The sequence below is a fragment of the Tribolium castaneum genome, chromosome 5 (assembly GCF_031307605.1).
Source record: "Tribolium castaneum strain GA2 chromosome 5, icTriCast1.1, whole genome shotgun sequence".
Taxonomy (NCBI): domain Eukaryota; kingdom Metazoa; phylum Arthropoda; class Insecta; order Coleoptera; family Tenebrionidae; genus Tribolium; species Tribolium castaneum.
Genome location: NC_087398.1, coordinates 8,639,916 through 8,661,246, shown reverse-complemented (window position 1 = coordinate 8,661,246; position 21,331 = coordinate 8,639,916). Strand labels below are relative to the sequence as shown.

The window sequence follows — 21,331 nt, the reverse complement described above, 5'->3', positions numbered from 1 at the left end:
TTTGTCAAGTATACATGAATAACCCCGAAATACCGCATTTCGAAAATGTTGTTCACTAAATTTACCGTAACTTTTTGATAGCTTAAAACCAAACTACACAGAACATGAATATAAAGTCAAGCAATGGTCAAGGGGCCAACTTTATTTCAATGACTCTTAAACATCTCTAGAGGTCTGGGACAGGATGCCTCGAGTTTAGTCACGCCGACTCCTACATGAAATAATAATTACGCAAGTTTGCCAACGAAGAAGAGCACTTCTCTTTCGCTTGTTCGAGATCATTAATGTTTGTTAAGTAGACATGAGTACTAATCTGCCTTTATCTATGTTCCAATAAGTTGGAAATAAAAACAGTAATTTCAAGAGTTGTTCCAACAATTCTCACTAATGAGAAATTTAAATTTAATGCGTTTTGTGACTTAAGTACGTTCTTTTCAGTGGAAAATGTGTTATAATAATATTAATAATACACGTGTCAATAAAAATTTGAGTTTCGATAGAAAAAGCATGTCAAACATATGGACGCTCAATGTTAAGAGTGTCCCTGTGTGTGCACGAAGTTCATGCGTAATCTAATAAGGATTCAGATTAGGGATCTTATCATTAAATGCACCTTTCATTCATAAAACTACTTGGAGGGTCCTTTTCCCGACATAATTTAATAAGGATCAATATATTAATACCACCACTTTACCTGGAGATATAATAGCTTGCCCTCTAACTATAAATGACACCTGTAACCTGAAATTAACTTATTTCTCGCTAGGGGTGCCATTATTACTCGAGAGGGATGGTACCGATAAGGAAACGTTATTTACGTCAACAAATAAGTGGCTCCTTCCACACCGTAACGGGCCCTCTTTGTAATACCTACCTACCTGTTTTTTTCACTACCTGTGTAGAGACATCAAGTGCTATAATACCGGCTTACAAGTTAATACAGTAGTAGTTTCTGAGTAAATTAATAATCGTTTGTGGAACTAAGAAGACATATGATAACTAAATTCCTATTTTTCAAGTCCAAAAAAATGTATTTTTGTTCCATACCACCGACGATCTTTCGCTGCTTGTATTTCCAACGAGAGAATCTGCCGCAAAGCGCTGCAAACTTTTGTTTTCATTGTTTCAAGTTTTCTTTTATTTACAAGGTGCAACAGATGTCATCCATCAGTGTCAAAAGAAAAATTGCATTATTAACATAGATATAGCGGAGATTTTATAGATCATTTTCCGACACATGTGAGTATAGTGGAATATTTCCGGTGTTTTTCCCTACACGTTTTATAATGAAGTCTTCATTTATGTTTATTTTTAGGATGGTTAAATGCAGTTGATGCGCGTAGTTTTCTACGTGCTTGAAATATCAGATTTACAATTTACTATGCAGACTATGCTGTTCTAATTGGCAAATACGAAATTGTCTTTGATAAATAGTGACGGTACAAATTTTTGTAAATTAAGCACGAGCTGTATGAGGTGTATTAGCACTAATATTTTTTTGTATTTTTTTATAATAATTATTAGAGACAAGTATTTAAACAGAATATTGTGAAAAATGCCTGGTGATAAATAAATGAATCAAAATGATAAAAAAAATTAATTTTGCATAAAATAGAAATAATTAAAAAGTTATTTAACGCCGCGTGCTGGTAACATGATATTTTTAAGGGAGAGAATTTAAATCGTAATTGTAGCACTACAACATTGCAGCACCAATAAGATACCAAGGGATAAAATTTAACAGAAGCTTAAACCTACCAGAAACTGGACTTTAATAGATAACTGAAAGTCTCAAAATATATCGTGCCACTTCTATCGCAACTTCTGTTACTATTCACAATGCTTTTCTGTACGAAATAGTAGAGCTTTCTGGCTCAAATATTGTCATTTGTGTTATAATATAATACTATATACATTTTTCTGTTTAAAAACACAGTTGCTCATATCCTGTTTCCAACCTTTGACAAAGGTTAAAATATTATTAAATTACAAATTTTCCTTTTTTACTTTAGTGGGTTTTTATGGCAATAAATTAGTCACTAGCATCCAGTATAATACAGAATGATTTTCTTATACAGAAAGTTTTATTAATTCACAGACTATTTTATGTAGGTACTTCAAAAAATTTAATGTTGCCTTTTTTCCAAAGGTAAAAAAAATCAGAATAAGTAAGACGACTACTGAGTGAAAAACATAGCTAATATTAAATACAAACTACAGGGGAGTCTCAAAATTAGCGAACTCCGAGTTCAGAACGTTGTAGAGGAATCACTTCAGTAGTCTAAATGTAGAAACAACATGAAGAGTAGGGGTTTCCCCACAAAAATACATTGGCTTGAAGGTACACTTCAGGTGCACTTTGAAAAAAGTACTCAAAAGACGAAAACCTAGTTGATATACGTTTTTTGATGAATTTTTTGACGCTGAAGTAAAAGTTGCACCCTCTATATCTCAAAAAGTAGCAATATGTAGTTCGAAGAAAGCAAGTTGATTTATTTTGACTACTTTTGAGCTCTACTATCATAAAATATTGGCCAACTACCGATTTCACACTGTAACAATGTTTATAAATGACACATTCCTCAAAATTTCATTACATTTTAAATCAAATCTAGTTCATTATATGCGGTTTGTTACAAAATTATAAGCGGGTTCGTTATAACCGATAAAAAAACATTGAGCTTGAAATACATTGGAAACAATGTCTGAAAGATAGTACGTTATAACCGGAAGTTCGGTATAATTGGGTTTGTTATATTCGGACTCCACTATATTTTTTTGTTTTATTTTTTTGAATTTTGTTGTTTCCTCCTAAAGGGTCTTTAGAGACAAAAAAGCAAACAATTTTCTTATGCTTTTAAGTTATTGTCAAGAAGAGTAAGTAAATAAAAATAACGTACACCCAAAGAAATAAAAAATGTTGTTATAAGCCGGTTGCCCATGATAAGAGAAATTCGTGGATCTTTCACTTTTGGGGAAGTTAATTTTTGTAAAAACAATTTGAAGATATTAAAGAGGGTGAAGAAGGAAGTCCGGGCGCCAGTGGGCTTTTACACCCATAATCCGATCCTGCGGAGGTGCCTTTCTGCCCCCCGTGGTCAGTCGGGTCCTGTTACGGGTAGTGTAAAATGTGAATGAGTTAGAATAGAATAGATGCCCATTTATTTGTGCATTCTTTGAACGACGTAAACCCTATTTCGAAGCTGGAGTAGTACGTAATTAAAGCCGTCCACTAAAACTGGACACTTTAAAGCTGCCAGCTTAAACAATCCAAATGCAGCCTTCTCCAAACAATTAGCTAGTTTCTCAAATGGAAGCTTAATCAATAATTCACTAGGTTTGAATTGCGCGCTGCGGGCACTTGTTCTTTCTCTGCCCGACACCCACACGCGAGCAATTCCGGAGTCGTCCGAACCTGGAATTTGTGTATATCGCACTTTCTGTCAGCTGCTTGCTTTCACGGCGGTCCGACGTTCGCTTGCTTAGTACACTTTAGTTTAAAATTTTATTTGTTTATGTGTCCTGCTAACCGTGTGCTGTGTGAAATAACTGTCGTCGTGCCGTTCCCGAATCCTTGTGAAGCCACCGGAATCCTTAACGCTTTCAAAGGTAACAACTCCGTACCCGATTCCGGGTTATGACTAGGTTAGAGAAGGGCACGAGGTTAAGCACCCCGCTCGATACGTCACGCCCATTTATTTATTCTTTGACGTTTCGCAAGGGTTTACAGCCGGTTTTTCATTTACGACCTAGACGGTGCATTATTCATTCGACCGTAAACTAATAAACTCTGCATTCGATATTACGAGGGACGATGTCATAGTTTCGGCGTCGGCGCACAATCAAGTCAAGGACTGATTTGGGGCCGTTTATAGGTTATGCAAAATTTGCAGACAAAGAACACGCCAAACACTCATTTAGACGGCTTATTGCCATTCTCGCTCTTAATCACCTTTTACTCCCGTAATGCGATAGTCTGCCCTTCTTTCGATGCACTATTTTTATCGACGTTTGGCTTTTGCATAAATACAAACATTACCTAATTTTATTTGTGACTGAGATAGATAATACAGGGTGTCTGACGTAATTTTACAGAGCCTGCGCCTGTAAAATGCACTCCGTAATACAAATTCCGATACGAACTCATTCGTTTGTCTTCAAATCTAAAAAAATCACATTAGCTTACGAAAGAAGCACTTTAGCTCCATATAATACAAATATAAAGTACTGTACTTCAGTTACAAATATAAAAAAAGAACTGGAGCCAATGGGCGTTCAAGTCAAATAAAAAAATACACTATGCTTTCAATTGTAAAAAAGCACTTTAATTCAAAATAAAAATGAAGCACTTTAGTCCTACATACAAAAAAAGGACTGGCGTCAAGGGGAGTTTAACTCCAAACCAAAAAAAAAAGATTCAAAAGGAGTTCAAATACAAAAACTTCAAATAGGCATCACTACAAAAAAGATACACTTCAAGTCCAACTGTAAAAAAATAGATAGACTCTTACCCAAAATAATAGGTAACAGTGTTGAAGTTAATAGTTAATAAAGAAAGAGAAGAAAGAAAGATTATGAAAATAGGAATTAGGAAGAAAATAGAGATCTCTGAGGTCAGTGGTTAAATAAGTTGAATTATTGTTTCATGGAACAAAAAGCTAGTCCTTATAGCGGTTCTGGTTTTAACACAGAGTCTCAAAGCCCTAATACTACTAGTACGTCCAACAGGCAGAGTGGCTGATTCGAAAGATCCTTTTTTTTCTGTTTTCTTTCTTCTTAAATGGACATTGGCCTAACTACTTCAATTAGTATTTGTATGATCTAAGAATTTTTAAATATAGCTTGCAAACTACCGACTAGAATGACAGTGACAATGAATTAAACACGAAGAAATTCCAAGGAACAACAAAGGAACAAATGTTAATGAATAATGTCTGTTATTTTTTAATTTTAAATTTACGCTGTATAATCATAAGAATTTTCAATTTCGTTGACGTGGAAGAGCAAAGGAACTTGGTCCTTTTTTTGGTTCTTTACGGATTAAAAATATTTTAAGAAATTAAGAGAAAAAAATCTTTACTCCTTTATTATTTTGTGGAGATTGTTAGAACGTGTGCTATAGCGTAATAAAAAGCTTATGCACCAATTTGTATATACCCTGTATAAAATTGTATAGAAAGCGTCGGAACTGAAACATAATCAGTGCCATATGTTGAAGTACTACAGGTACAACTATTGCTAAAGACTAAAGCAAATAGGTGAAGTAACCCGTTCCGAGTAACTAATGAACACGGATCAAATAGGTTACAGGCGGTCATAAAAAAAATCTTAAAAAGAAATGCTTATTGGGGTTGTTCTCGCCTCCAAAAATGAGGAGGATATTGAGAACTTTAAGGATGATCCTCGCAGTGGATGGCCATAACACAAGAAAAGTTATTGATAAAGCAGACAATTAGATTTAAATCTAATCATGGATTAAAAGTAAACGAGGATTTTAAAAGATTTGATACTTCGACGAGTACTTTTTCCTAAAAATTAAGTTAATCTAATCCTTCATGAAATGGATGTCGCGTTTGCTGATGGACGAACAAAAATAATTCAGGATTTGGAAAATTTGGACGAACTGTTGACTACCTGTGAATTTCCGACTTTCAGTTACTTCTAAGTTCAAACTTTTTCTTGGGGGAATGTGATTTGAAACAAATATCTACTGAAAGACATGTGTTAGTTTGCATTGTTCGAAGAATGTCATTAAGAAGTTTGAAATTTTCTACATCGTTTAATAAGAGTATAGAGTTACAAATTGACTATGTTAAATGTCAGAATGAATCTATTGTCCAAAGATAATTTTTTGTTCACCTCCGCGAATTTATCAACCCACCCTCGAAATTTAAAATCAAGACTTAATGTTATGTAGAAAATGCCGGTTGTGAGCACAATTGTTGGTTAAAGATAAAAAAAAAATCGAAAATTTGTAAATAAAATTTTGTAATACCTAATTGTAAATGATTAATTAAGTAGTGGACAAAAAGTACTTGTTTCAGTTTTTTTAATATCTTAAAATTTAATACTGATATATTGGAATTTTTAAAAAGAGTGTAGAGAACATTTGAAAAAAGAAAAATGAAACAAATAATTAAAAATTTTAGATCTATTTAAAAAAACATAATTGTCATCCGTTTTGTTTGCCTGATTTAGGCAGATTGTCAGTTTATTTCGACTTTTGCATTCATTTGCCATCCAATGTTATGCTCATGACATTGTTTAAAAAAATTACTTTGTGTCGGAAATAGCAGGGAATAATTTGTTAAACTCGTCCCACGACGAGTGTTAGTATAGCTTCCTAAAAATAGGTTAGGAAACCATAAACATTACTAAAGCTCTTACGAAATTACTGTTGCGTGTTGGAAGATTTAATTTCGGGTATATTTTAAGTTTTATTTTTATAAACGTCAAAGTGGCCGTGATTGTGACATAGTATGCATGTTTGAAATTATAAAATGGAAATCTACTTGAACAATTTTGTTTGTAAATTCTTAATTGTTCTTTTTATTATTTTAGTTCCTGGGTTTCATTAAATCAGTGTATTATATTTTAAACATCTATTTTTCAGTCTATGCTAAAAACAAAAAGTAAAATATTCATCGGACAACTTACTATTATTAGAACTAAAAAAATAAGAGCAATAAGAATAATCATTTATCGTAAATGTTACATATATATTTGACCTTATGTATAAACAATTAATTCTGGTTATATTTATTTTTGATTTGTGTTAATGTTAATCAAAATTGTTGTTATTTATAACGATGATGCACCTACCTCTGTTAATTCAGCTTTCACAATTATTCAGCTTAGAAAGATTCAGGTTAGATAGCGAAAGGGAAATGACAATTGTAAAAAAGTGTTTATTTGGGTGTAGTTTAATTTAAGAAACAAATGTGGTAAGTGCTCAGTATGTGTCATTATACCATAAAATGACGCTTTATTTGCTAGTATTTTTATTTAAGTGCCATTTATGAGTTTAGCCAAGGTTACCTAGTGAATTTACAATTTCGTGCATTTGAGATTGTTTTTTCGAAATGTATTATAGATAGAAAAGCTCCTCCTTCATATACAATACCAGATAATTCGGGAGAGATGACGAGCCTTACAGAAATAAGTCGCAACACAAAATACATGCCCTTAATTATATGCAGTATTTTGTATTGCGTTTTATTTTTGTAAGGCCCGTCTTCTTGCGTAAATTGCCATGAGGTGCGAAACAATTTTTTTCAAATTTTATAACAGTTTCAACCTGATTCGAAAATTTTATCCTTATGCAACCTAAAATACATTATTTTGTCATGGGTAACAGGACTTCCCACTGTATCACCCTTTTTTCATAGACGTATTTAGTCACAAGTCATGTGCCATTTTACTCTACCCTCTTTTCATAGATCCAGTAATTCTATATGCATGATTTAATACAAGGAATATTATCGATGGGGAACCTATATTTTGAGAGGGTACAAAGGGTCTATTGTAGACGCTAGTAGAGAAAACAAATTGTAATGATAAAACCCTTTTTCTTGTTACAGTTATGTCTAAGAAAACTCTGCTTTTAAAGATAATAGGAGTGCAAATACAATTGCAGAAATAAGTAGGAATTAAATTAGCTGTTTTTTCGTAAAACCGAGACCATTTAGGATGCTAGGATACGACTTGAAATGGATTTTTATGTATGATTTTAAGTTGATTTTGTTGTCAGTTGATTTAGGAGAGAATTTACGAAAATAGTGAGTGAGTCAAGAGGTGGCATAACATTGTAACTATATTTACATAAATGCCATCCAAGTTTTTTTATTCTAATTTTCTTAAGAAATCGATGAGATTAATGACCCCATCAAAAAAGAAATAAAACAATAAAAACAATTTGGCAAAAATAACTTTATTTATACCGCACTAAAAGCAACAGTAAAAGTTAATTTAAATTTTTTTGCTGATGATTTATGCGTTTACGAAATTTGCTAGTTTGTGAATAGCTTAATTATTTTTGTAAGAATTGTTTAATAAAAACAACCATCCAACCATCATTTTTAATTAGGCGAATTGTCGTTGATTACGTATTATTTAACTCTCTTCAATTGTTTGTGCTAAAATTGCGATCAGAAATACAGGAAAAGGGATTCTGCTTTCGTGTTTTTATGTTGGCATTCAATATTCACGCTTCTGACGTTTTAAAGTTAAAAGTACTAGTAGACTATTGTCCGTTTTTAAATTAAATATTTTCAGGACATTTAAAAAATGCCGGGCTTTTGAAATGAACTTTAATTATAATCAGAGTCTGAAACAAAAATTAAATATTAGAATTGTCATTAAAAAGAATATCTGTACTTATAAATCTCGACGTATTAAGCGCCTCTGCAGCTGCCGTCGCGACGGTGCTCAGCTGCGACAACTTCACCAGAAAGGATTACATCGTAATGCATAAGACTAAGTTATGTTTCCTAGAAAAGGATTCAGGACTTCATGTCGTGAATTTCTTATTGGTGTAGGCACGAAAGTTACCTCACTGTCGCTTTAAATTCACCTGGAAATCTCGAAAAGAAATATTTATTTGTGAAGAAGAAAATGAGCAATCGCTATTGGCAACGTCAACATGAATTCGTAATTCTTTAAGTTACGTTAAAGATAGAAATGCATGCAACTAGTATTGCATAACATGCATACTTTATGGACGATTTCGGAAGAATTGTAGGTATGTTCCATGGACATAATAATTGTCAGTTATGGCTCATATAGCAAAATAAAAGCTCCAACTAATTTTTTTTATTCAACTTCTATAGCCTAAAGTTTTTCTTTTTCTTATTCGCTGTACAGTTTGAATTTTGGTAATGTCGTATGCTTTTATCCGAGCTTTTATCTTCGGTTACTTTTGTGTAGTAATTTTTTGCTATTTTTAGAAGTCGCAGACTTTGCCTTATTTTTGGTTTAAAAGCTTGACTTCATTTTGATTATTAATGATGTAAAAACCATTACTACTGGCATAGAACACGAGTATTTTTGACGTCAAATTTAGCTATGCTGTAGGAAAATAATAGATATGCCATATAAAAAATAGGAAATGATGTCTAATTAGAAATAAATATGTATGCTCCCAAAAACATTACTTTAATGTAGTAAATAATTAATTAGTTTATAATTAATAGATGTTTACACCTTGAAAGAGGCACAAATGTAGATGGTTTATCTACTAAACGTATGACTTTTATTGACTATGTAATTTTTTTTGAAAACAAATTTTTCTTTCTTCTTCTTCTTTTTCTTTCTTAATTCTTTTAAATCGTTTTTAAAATAGTAACGTCACTGTGTTTAATTTTCGTAATTTGAACGTTTACACATTAGAAAAATAAAATCTGTCGCTGATGCGCTGTATACAAATGGTGTCTGTACAGATTCCTTTGCAGCCAACGAACGAACCACGCATATAATTACCATAATATCCACAATTTTTGTATGGTAGCATTGCAGATGCCAAAATTTATCCTAGGAATAAATTCCTCGGACGGTTGTAAAAGCCGCCTCAAATAAAAATTCTTGTTTTTTTTCCTTGGCGAATTTTAACCGTCTACGCCGCATTAATTTACTATTCCTCTTTTTGTATATCGAGACTGTGCAGAGAGTGAAGTTGGTGGTAATCCGCATCTTAACCGGTTGGGAGTCTGCGAGACCAGTTTCTGGGAAGCGTTAACCAGCACACCGGTCAGCTGTTTCATCTTTGGACAATGGTCGCAGCTTTTTGCTCAGTCTTCTCGAGATGCACCTATCCTCATAATGTTGAGTCGTTTTCTTTTAAATAAGGGATGATCGCCATAGAATAGGGGAAAAATAAGGGAAATTGAATTAATTGTGCAGAGGGTGATTTTAATAACCTGATAGCTATTGAATAGAAAATTATCATATCATGGGAAAATTGTCGCAGTATTCTCGTGCAAATGAGGTGGAGAGCTGGGCTTTGGAACACCGGTTTGCTCTTTAATTACTTGGTTAGATCACTCTTTCCTGAATCTGCTCTAGACGGAAATTTTACTCGGCGGGTGGCAAGGTGGTGTTTCTTATTACAGTAAATAAGATAGTCGTGAGAAAATGACTCGGTTTGTGCCTTATTCTTTGTTTCTGCATGCCGGAGCGGAGCCTATTCATTTACTTTTAAGGTTCATTTGTAGCCTTGCTTTAGAATTGATTTAATGTCCTGAGTCGGCCAAATAATAAGTTGAAGATGTCTTCTAATCATTATGGACGGAACTTCAGTTAATCACCTTGCATTGTACAACAATCGCCTACACAAACATAGCGTTTTAGCTCGTTTGAAAGAGATTGTGTTTGGTGGAGTAGGAGGCATCTTTCGCGTTTTATAACCGCTATTTGGAGCAAAAATCTGTAGTGTTTGTTTCTCAAGTCCTGCGTTGTGCTCCAGTTACATAAAAAATGTATTGCTAACCCTTTTGGGCGTGCAAATATTTGTGTTTGCGTTTGGTATTAATCGCAACATATTTGCTTTTTTAATACTTGTTAGATGGAAAAATGTATCTACGTGTTGTTCTTTTCGCCGTTTCGATTGTTTTCGCAAAATGCTTTCTCATCAAAGTCCCACAAAATCCTTTCTAATTAAAACTATTCAGGCGGTTGGCAGAATCTCTCGCTTCTTTTCCATCTGAAGACGTTCGTAATTTTTATGGAAATGCGTCTTTTCCAACGTATTGTTTTGGCTTAGAACATGTCTGCAGCCGGAATATTCAACAATAGTTTACTTGTTGCACTAGAACAAAAACTCTTTTGAGCTTCCCTGTGTTGTTCGTTCACGAAGTGTTTCCACTCTTCCTCCCTAGCTCGACACACGAGAAACGGCCACTTAACTCCAAAAGGAAAAGTTTTTTCGCTCTTTGTTAACTTCCTCAATGAATAAGTGGACTTAATTAGGTTTATTATGTCATATTGATACTTACCTCAAGTGATGAGGCTTCTCTTAAAAGGTGTTAAACACTGTTATAACTAGCTGCAAAATATTTTTTTAAATATTGCATACATGATACAACTAACGGCGGACTTCCCACCTAAGATACGCGATAAGAGCGATTTCCATAAGTAAATGGTTTTGCAAAGGAGATAACGATATTTATAGAGGAAAAGCTTAGAAAGATAACAAGAATAGATATAAACACGCATTCCGTTTAACCACGTTCGAAATACAATCACGGGTCTAAGAAGTACACAAGTATATCTTGGGGCTTTTCGATCGCCGCACTGACAACATCGCAACTGCATTTTCTGAAGTGAAACTGGTCACAAACATTTGATTTCTGTGTAAAAGAAAAATAACTGGGTTACAACTGTATCCCACTGCCAAATTTTGAGCAAAAGGCTTTACTAGGTATTTAAGAAAAAAATCATAGTGAGATGTGACAGAAGTGGCGATAGAAAAGTTCTGAGGTGTAATATAATCCACGTTTTCAAAAGAAATCACCAGTGTGTTGGCATTGATTTCGTTGTCATAAATTATTCATTGGGTTAGTCATTTATTTAACCATTGTACATAAATAAATACAACACTTCTAATTTTATCTATGTACAGAATTATTATAAATGATTCTAGCATGGATATACTCGTACAATGGAAAACATTGGAAAAATTTCCACATTTATATTGAAACTATCATTTTAATAGATATTTTGAACGATTTATTGGTTTTTAACAATTCGTAAATTTGTGAGCTTTGTTCCAAAATGTCTTCTGACTGTACTCGTACTGTATGGACCAGGGTATGATTGTGTTGGCAGGTTTGTTGCATATGAAACGGCCTTTACTCTTACCAATTATTGTCACTATGTAAAAAAATGTCAGTTTAATTAAATTCGTTTGTGTTAAATTATGGTGTTTCTGCGGTTTGAGCGAAGATAGGTTGCTAAGCCGGTTTAAATATATAACAAGGGTTGAGCTTAAGTAAGAAGCCGTAACTATTTGATGTAAATTTCGTTATAATATTATCGATCAACCATTTATCAGGCGGTATCTTTTTCCGTGGGATCGGTAGTCTCGTGCAAATTTGACATACAATAATTTTGGGGTACGAGTCAAATAATCGGCCAATCTGCAGATTGTGCATCTTCAAAAAAGGTTTTTTTTGCTAATTTGCTATAGTGGTAAGTTATTAAGGATATAACACCACTAGAAATTCAAGTAATAATCCAAAATCTTTCTGAGATAGTATTTCTTTCTATACATATTTGTTACCTGCCTCTTAACAATTGTTTGTAAAAATTATTACTCTATCGAACTTGTACTCGTCGATTCAATATTCAGAATTTTTTTTATTTATTACTGTTTCTTAGGAGATATAAGTATATTGAATTATTATAAAGTGCTAGCAGGCCATAAAAGTGTATACCGCGTTTGTACCACGGGCAGTACTTGATTTGCACTTTCAAGTCAAAGACACTGTGTTCTATAAACTTGTAAATCTTCGAAGGGCGTAAATATTAAAGCCCTTAAATTGTAACATAATTATTTTATTCTTCGCTATCGCTGCACTGTGATATCTAATGGGTCATTTGTTAATACAAGTAATTTATAAACATTTTTTTAAATTAGATAAAAGTTAAGTAGATAAAAATTAGTTAAAGTTATCGTCGTGTTAATTGATTACGAAATTCTGAATAGTTTATTTTCACATTTGGTTACTATGGGTTGAGCCACCAAACAGAGCGTGTAGAGATCAAATTGTCATATTTATTGTTGATACCAAAATGTAATAAAAATGATGCAAAATTATTGGAGTAGATATTTTTAATTTGAATTTTAATCGCGATTAATTCGACGTTTGAAAATGCATATTGAAGGACGATTTTATAACGGATTTAAAAAGACCTCTAAATGGATGTTGGTGTAAATTGACAAAACCTTTATGCAATGATCACATTGCAAACAACATTAATTTAATTTATAATAATTAATTAATAGAAAGGGATCTTTATAATTCGAATTAGTTTAATTCTGAATTAAACTCACTGTAAATCAACCGAGGTCTAGATTTGATTGCGCAAAAGCAATATTAAATAAATTTAGAATATTTAGAATGAGAAACAACGTTGCTAGTGATCTGATAAATATAATATCTACGGAGGAAGTAAATCTTCCTAATTAACGGAGACGATGCATACGACCATAAGTTTTTTAATTTGTTTTTCCGAGGAGTGTGCTACAGAACTTGGTCCCTGATCCTTGTAACTTTATACCCATATCATTGCCGTATTTCTCTTTGTAGAATACGGCAGAGTGATGCTTAAAATAAGAGAGATATAGTGATGGGATGTGCTTTTTAGACTTTCTGAGAAAGACGGTAAAACTGGACCATGAATATTTTGCGTTAGAGCTTCGGTCGGAGCGACAGAAATAAATTTAATAAATCAAACCCAAAGAGGGAGCACAGGATGTGATTGGAGTGCCGCAACTTTCCTCAGAAATACCAGAAAATTATTTAAAATTTACCCCTTTTTTATTTTCCAACCGTTATCACTAGTTACCACTTTATTAGTCATCAACTTAGGGCAGCTTTACAAGCGGGGTGTGTAACCCCGAATTAGTTGTTGATAATAACTGTTGATACAGTGGTATTAGTAATGCGTACAGGGTGAATAAAAAGTGTCGCACTAGCTGTCCTTTGTTTAAACTATTTGCCAGAATCATTCAAGTTTTTTTTAAATATAATCGAACCTATTGCTCATTCTGATGCCTGGAAGTGAATTCCGATTAGTTTTAAACGTACACATGCAGTCATTAGAGTTTTACGAGAAGGCAATTGGACAAAGTGGTTAGGGGGCAGCGTCGTAATGGGGATGTCTCACCGTCATCGTCACCGGTTATGCCGTGTCTGTAAAAATACATAATGCAGCATTTGGTAGAATTTCGCGAAACACCAGCAGGACCTTCGCAATTAGTCATGGGAGCACGGCAAATTCTGGGGGGGTTGCGGAAATTGCGCAACTCGCGCCCCAATGTCCTCCCCCAGCGACGCCTGCGCCAGAGAGGAACGCGAAAACGCGACGCTCATCTCGCGACCGACAAGCAGTCCCTCGCTATCGCCTGACCGCTTAGCTTGCCCGCGACGCTTTCTCAGAACCAGTCTGTGTGTCAGTTTCGAGAGACGCACATATACACTAAACACTCTGTATACTGTTCACAACGTATAAAAATTACAATTAATGTATTTTAAATAAAATTACAGTCTCCAATTTGCTATCTAGCGTGCTGTTCTATACAACGACACAAATTTGCAAGGTGTCTGAATTGCTTTTTACAGTGAACCAAAAATATTTTTCCAAGTGCGTCCGAAGAACGTCTAGGACACCGCCGGGAGTTTGAAATTTCGTAAACATACTTGGAGTACATTATTTTGCTGTGGAAATTTTTTGTTCAGCCAATACCGTAACGATAGCTTTCTGCCTGGTTTCTTAATTTTTGGTAAAACACCGGATTAAATAGTTCTGGAATGCGTGCTTAATTTTTGTTTGGTGGTTAGTGATTTTGCTGGAGCCGGTGCTGCTGCAAAAACCGTTTCGTCTGGATTTCTTATGTGAGTGTCTTGTTTGATGAAGCTTTACGGTGGTTTTTCAACTTTCTTACCCTTCTAATTGATGCAAACAAACTTCTATTAAGAAGACTTGCCGAAACGTTTTTGAAATTTCCAATAAGTCAGGAAATCGTTGGTTTATTTATTGAAGTAAAAAGACCACATTTTCCAATAAAAATTTGCTCCAGGACATCTTTAATACCTCTTACAAATTACCATACAGCAGAGATCCTAAAGTTCAAAAACTTTTTTAACAATACATGTTATCATAGATAATTTAGAGGCGACAAAACTACCTTTATTTACACAAATTCATGTTCTAAATCAAAACGAACGAATATTTTTGAAAATAGGTGAGTTTAGTTGTTCTTCAAGCTTTCCCTGCAGGGTTGTTTCCTACGAAATCTACCCAATTAATAGGTAAAATCTTTAAGATTACTGTAATCGTGATGATTTTCTTCATTAATTTGAATAATGTAGTACCTTCTTCTTTTTGATAAAAAGGTACTTATTTGTAGGTTTACGAACGAATCAAAAGGAAGATTTTTGTTCTTTTATTGCCTTAAAATGTGGATTTTATCAGAAATCTAAAAATCTTTATTAATGATTAAAAAAATATACTGAGTTTTTAGGTACAAGGGAGCAATAAATTATCCTAGGTGTTCGGAAATTACCTAGGATTTCTGATTTAATTGTGTTTCTAATTTAATTGACCTGTTAAATATAATCGTTGTCGATAATCTTAATTGCGTAATCTTTGCATTAAGTTAGAAAGCAAAATTTAGCTTCAAATTGGTCGGTATTCCTTGTACAGCTTTTAGTGCGAAAAGTAATTAATTTGAAGTATCTGTCGTTTACAGTAATTTAATCAAGTACATACTTGCTGTTATTCAGAATGAAAGAATGCGTTTTCTGCTGATACATTTAATAACTAAATTGAGAATGAAGGCAAGGATTTCTAGAGATCATACTCCAATCCAAAGGTTTACTGTTAAATGAGACAAATATTGCTAAGTTTTAATTGTCTGATTGTTCAGTAACATGAATGATTTTGTACATATTTTTCACTAAAATGCTTGCAACTGTTTTAACATTAAAGTTTTATAATTTTGGGATTATGTGTTCCTAAACAAAACAAGCAAAATCTCACATAGGATTGAAGATTACAACAAAAGATCAGTTATTCTGGAACAATGTAGCAGGTTGTAGGTAAAAAAGATTTTTATCAGGTTAAAATGGTATGATTCATTTCTATTCTTTCCCTGTTCACTTTCTGTAGTAAATTAGGTTTCAAAATCTGTGAAACCCATAAAACCTTCTAAATTAATTAACTTTAATAATGCATCTTACAAAATAATTATTTTCTGTAATTTATGGCACCGTTCGTTCAATAAATAATATCCATGAAATTTAAAGAATTTAATCCAGATTATTAAAGTGTTGGGAGAATTGTTGGTATTTCTATTTAGCAACTTGGTTAATAATAAAATATGGATTCGCAGCATTATAATGTCCTAGACGTAGGTAAATCTCTTTTTGAATAATTCAGCAACCAATTAATTTATTTATTAAAGTGTATGACTTGACAAGACAGTAGTTGTAGGTGTCTTTCTGATATTCCTACTGAATTTATTTGTATCCTATTGGTGATGATCTATTTTTTGTGTTGATATAACATATGTTAATCGAAGTGAATTTAAACTTTAGAGATTGCGATAAATCTAATGTGGTTTTTAGGTTATTGTGTTTTAATGAGTTTTGCTTTAATCATGGTTATCCGCTGTGTAACAAATTCATTGCATGCATTGAAAGCAATATGTGTATTGAGGTGTGTAAATCAACTTGTGATAAATCTCGCTATTTTTAATTCAATGACATATTTTATTTTTGTTTATGACAAAAGTTTGGTGCGATCCTCGCGTATGCGTTTATTATGGTAAATTTTTTTGTTTCCAAATTATTCCTGTATTCCGCGACAATAGAAATTGATTGTTTTCAGACCAGTTTTTTATGGCTAGAATTTTGTAAGCTGATGGTCGGTCTCTAGTTGATAATTCTACGATTTCTCTTAAATGAAAGTAAAATTCGAGAATCTTGCTTAATAATTCGCTTCAAAAGTTCACAGCGTAACTAATGGCATTAGAGCATGATGACGGTAATGTTTAAAAATAATTCTTCGCTCATAGCATCTTATCTGATTATGTTTAATCATAATATCGGCCTCTGACACAAGGTTAAAAGGTGTATTATTAAAGGAGGCCAAAAATTTTTAATTAAGTGCTTCTTTGATGACTCGTTCAACATGATTGAATCAACGGAGTTTCTTTCACAGGTTTGTTTGCTACGGACATAGTTTGCAAGTACGTAGCGATGGTCGCCTTAACTCTTAATTAATTATTGGAAGCTGTAGGCCAAATTTCAAACAGGGTTGTAGGCGCCGTTGAACAGTATCTTTTAAAAAATGTAGTAGTGATAATGTTGACAAATGCTTTGCAATGCCTTTGTTCTTGTTCTAAAAATCTCGTGATGGAATTTAAAGATACGACTGGCGCAATGGCACAATCAGATTTTGCGACGTTTTGAAGTATAGAATATGAGCTTAGGACTGAGCCGCTTCCAACATTATATTGACTCAAAGACTTGGAAGAAGCCTATTTAAAATAAAAAGAAAATTTTTTGAGTAAAATATATCATCTGTTCGTATTAGCCCTTTGAAACTTTTAACAACTGGTGATCACACGTCCTTACACATTTTACGAGTATGTAGGATATTTCAGTTTACTCGGAGTTCGTTGTAAAGTGCTTGCTTTTTAATGTCATCAACTCATCACTCTTCAGTCTTAATGTGTTAATTTTGCTTCGATTAACATTCCCAAAATTTTTATACACCAGGGGATGTTTTGTTAGAACAAAAGTAAATGTGATACATAATGCATAAAGTATGTAATTCCAACATGAAATTTTCATTTCGTTGTTGAATTTGCCTTTGTTTGCATTTCCGTAATCGAAAGTATGAAATTAAATGTGGGAAATCTGGCGAAAAACGCATCATGGAGTTGTATTTTAGTCCAAACTTTTCAGAAATTAATTCAACCTAAATTATTTTTTTTTGATGTTTTAATTATGACAAATTTAAAAAATAGTTTTTATAAATAAAACGGGTGGAAAATTTTTCTGAAAAGTGATACTCGCCTCCTGTTTCTAACGTTGTACATGACGTCTTTTCTTTTTATAAGTTTTTGTCACCATTGTGACTATAGCTACTCCCACTTGCTCGTTTAAGATGGAAAATTGCGTTTGGAAATAAAAAAAATACATTGAGAATGTAGCGGTAAAACTATACTTTTTTTCTGTTGAGTATGGTGATAGTAATTTTGCACTTGCTTCAGTCATTAGAAATTGACTAGCGTAAGCCAAAAAATTTACAGATAACTGACAAGTGTCGAAGTGTCTTGACCAGGCTTCTGGTCACACACACGATAGGTTTCAGCTTTTTAAAAGACAGTGTTTTTTGCTACATTTTCGGTGTTGAACTAAATTTTCATTTATGTATTTATTGTTTTAATGGAATGTAGGCCTCTTAATTTTTAGAACTGAATTGATGTTCTAGTTGAGTGACACTTTAAATACTATGTTATCCTAACACATATGTGAAATATAGATGTTTGGACAAGTGGATTAGCGTTTGTGGTGATTTAGAGCAGTTCCGAAGGTGTCCAAGGAAACACCGGGATCGGTGCACTATGGCGGTCGAAGGCACCGATGTGGAGGCGCGCCCCAGAGCATAATTTATCACTTTACATGGTTAATGCGGCCCATTTTATGCCAACATGTAGCCACAATAGACATAATAGATTACACTGTAACCGTACTAATTTGCCACAGAGAATGGCGGCTCCGGGGCCGAGTTTTGCTGAAAAATAAATTGAATAAACGGTCCACGCTGTAACGGCCAACGCCAATCTCTAGGGTGTAGTTAAGTTGAAGCAACGTCAACATAACTCAAAAACGTTTGGCTTCTTGCCTTCCAGATCCGACATGGGATCATTCTCGCGAAATTAAAATTACATCGTTAGAAGAGGTACCCCGTACGTATTATATCTATATGTATACGTAATTTTTACGACCGTGCCACACAAATTAAGGCCAGCTTCTGTTATGTGGTTATTGCGTTGTTGTGAATTGTTGGGAAACCTACAGTAATTAAAAAATGACTCATCTGTTGGGTTGGTGCAAAAGTTCGTACCGTTTTTCGTTGAATACGAAATTAATTCATTTTTTAATAAACTACTCGTATACATGGAGTAATCAAGAATGTTTTTTCTATTTAAGAAATTGAGCTATATGGGTATAATTAAATTTGCAAATATTTCGGCAAGAAAAAAGTATTTCCTACATATCCTTTTTTGGAGGTTCATGGAGAACTTTAAAGCTTTGGAAAAGAGGATTATTTAATACATCGCGTTTAAAAAATTACATTTTTTATGAGTTGATGTTGCCTTCACTGTCAAATTATCGAATTTCTTCAGAGCTAAAATTTGAAGATTGTTAATCGTTGGTAATCATAAAAATGACGGAAGAGATCATATTATTATTATTACACGTGATACGTTGGTTATTAAAAAATTGCTTAATTATGTATTCAATGAAGACGCTGCGAACCTACGCATCAACCCACTACGATTATGATCTTACATTGAAATGACATAAGCCCATAGCATTTACTGCAATGTATTTGATATTGTTTTTTCTTAGTGGCAGTGACTATAAACGTCGTAGCCTAAGCCAAAGGTCGACTCGTCGATGCAATGAATTTGACATATTGAAATTCCGAAAGGATGTTACATACTTAAAATAGTCTTCATAGTCAATAAATGAACCGTTCTAAGTTGGTAGCGACTAGCCGACCAATCTTGTGTTAGTAAGAATTTTATTAAAATACAGGCAGGGTTTCCTCTGCTGGCAACGGCATCCGAATGTGTTGCCGGCAAAGAATTCCTTCGTTTTGACGTTGATTCGACTTTCTACATGATTATTTTATAGAGATTTTAAGGTTTTATTACGATTGTACTCAGTCAGGGTGTCAGTTCAAAAAAGTTTATTTATGAATTCGTTCGTACTTGGAGGATACAAATCATTAAAAAAACATTTTTTCTTAAATTGTAGCAAAACTAAAACTGGGCAAATTTTGTGTTTTCTTTCTTGTATGAGTACAGGTGATCAATACGGAAAAAAATGGCATATTTATTCACTGAAATTTTTAATGTGGGCAAACATGTTGGTAAGTCTTCAAAATTGGCTTCAAAAAATTTAATTTTCTTTAGATCATGTTTAATCAAATTTACAAATCAGTTTTGTTCTTTAAAATGTTGTCTATGATGACAGGTATTTTGACGGGTGAAAAAATTACCAGACTTAATAGAAAGTTTCCTTAAAAGGGGGGAGACCGTGGCAGGTTTGCATAACTTTTACTTTTTAATCTTTGAAAAGGCAGGGTCTACAGTTTGTAATTCTCTATCATTATAATACCCTTGGCTATATTATCCTGCAGTTTTAAAACCATAGCAAGTTAGTGAAATGAGAAATATTTTTTTAACAGCCATTCCATCCGAGAGAATGATTTACGCACTCGGAATTTCTGCAAACATTAAGCAGTTGAGTCGGCTACTGTGTTAGCCCTTGTGATAACGTGTCCCGATCTCCCCTACAAACGTTTTTAAAACAAAAGTTTATCTAGCTGTATTAAAGGAAATTGTGGTAAAAACTACATTTTTATCATTTCCTGTTTCATATTTATTGTTTCACTGAAATATCTGTACACATTTACATATTTCTATTTGAAATTAACGTTAATAATTGCTATAAAAGCTCCATCCTTGAGTTCGAATGAGAAGTAGGTAATATTGAAAGTATAATTTTTATATATTGGGTATTTTTACGGTTTTTTTATTGGGTTGTTACACGTTTGAGAATTTGCCGTACTTATGAATCATCTGGTATGTTTTTATTGATAATAAAATGATATTACGTACACCAAACGGTTTGGGTGACCGTTTAGGTTACTGATAAAATATCGGCAAGGAATTTTATCTCTAAGTGGGATTTATCATGTACATATTTTGTTTGACAACTTTATATTTATAAACGTCGTTCACGTTCTATACCTACCTCTTGTGTATTTTCTCTGCGAAATTTTTAATACTACTTTAAATTAATTGCTCACTGACAAATTTCGATTATCGGCGGACTTTTAAAAATTCTACAGTTCTTACAAAGACTGGTTTATGTTTTTCCAAATAGATTTTAAATTTGTCTAGTATTCCTAACATTACCTACCTTATTACAATCAATATGTGGTGTTATAATCACCCGGTGTAAAGGTTGTAAGTAGTCGAACATATTTTACCTTCCACCTAAGATTTAAAGTAAACTAACTCCTTTTAATTGTTTAAACGTACATTTAGCATTAATGTAACAATTATTTGGGTACCTACAGATATGTTACGGTGTCCTTTCCAAAATAGTACCTAATTAAGTTTACTGACCTTCTCTTTCTGATTAAATGCTAGTTCATTTACAGTATTGTTGTGTATAATAAACGAACAAGTGAACAACAAATCTTTGCGTTTTCTGATTTTGGAAACTATGTGATTTGTTACTAATTCGTTACCGCTGACTGCTACTTCAGCGATTTATTAAAGATGACTCGTGAAAGTATTTGG

The 21,331-nt window shown here is 33.3% G+C and overlaps 1 protein-coding gene across 24 annotated transcripts in view; it reads left to right on the top strand.

Moving 5' to 3' along the window:
* The first annotated feature begins 3,401 nt into the window (after nucleotides 1-3,401).
* The window catches only part of mbl (muscleblind), an 80,652-nt gene continuing 62,722 nt past the window's right edge, over nucleotides 3,402-21,331 (top strand). For 7 of the 24 annotated variants that reach the window (XM_064357066.1, XM_064357065.1, XM_015979841.2 and 4 more), the window contains exon 1: nucleotides 3,405-3,609. The gene's annotated coding sequence lies outside the window, so the exon portion shown is untranslated. Of the gene's footprint in view, nucleotides 3,610-14,094; nucleotides 14,613-21,331 lie in introns of those variants that run through there. The other 17 variants (XR_010334430.1, XR_010334432.1, XR_010334433.1 and 14 more) reach the window with 7 other exon arrangements.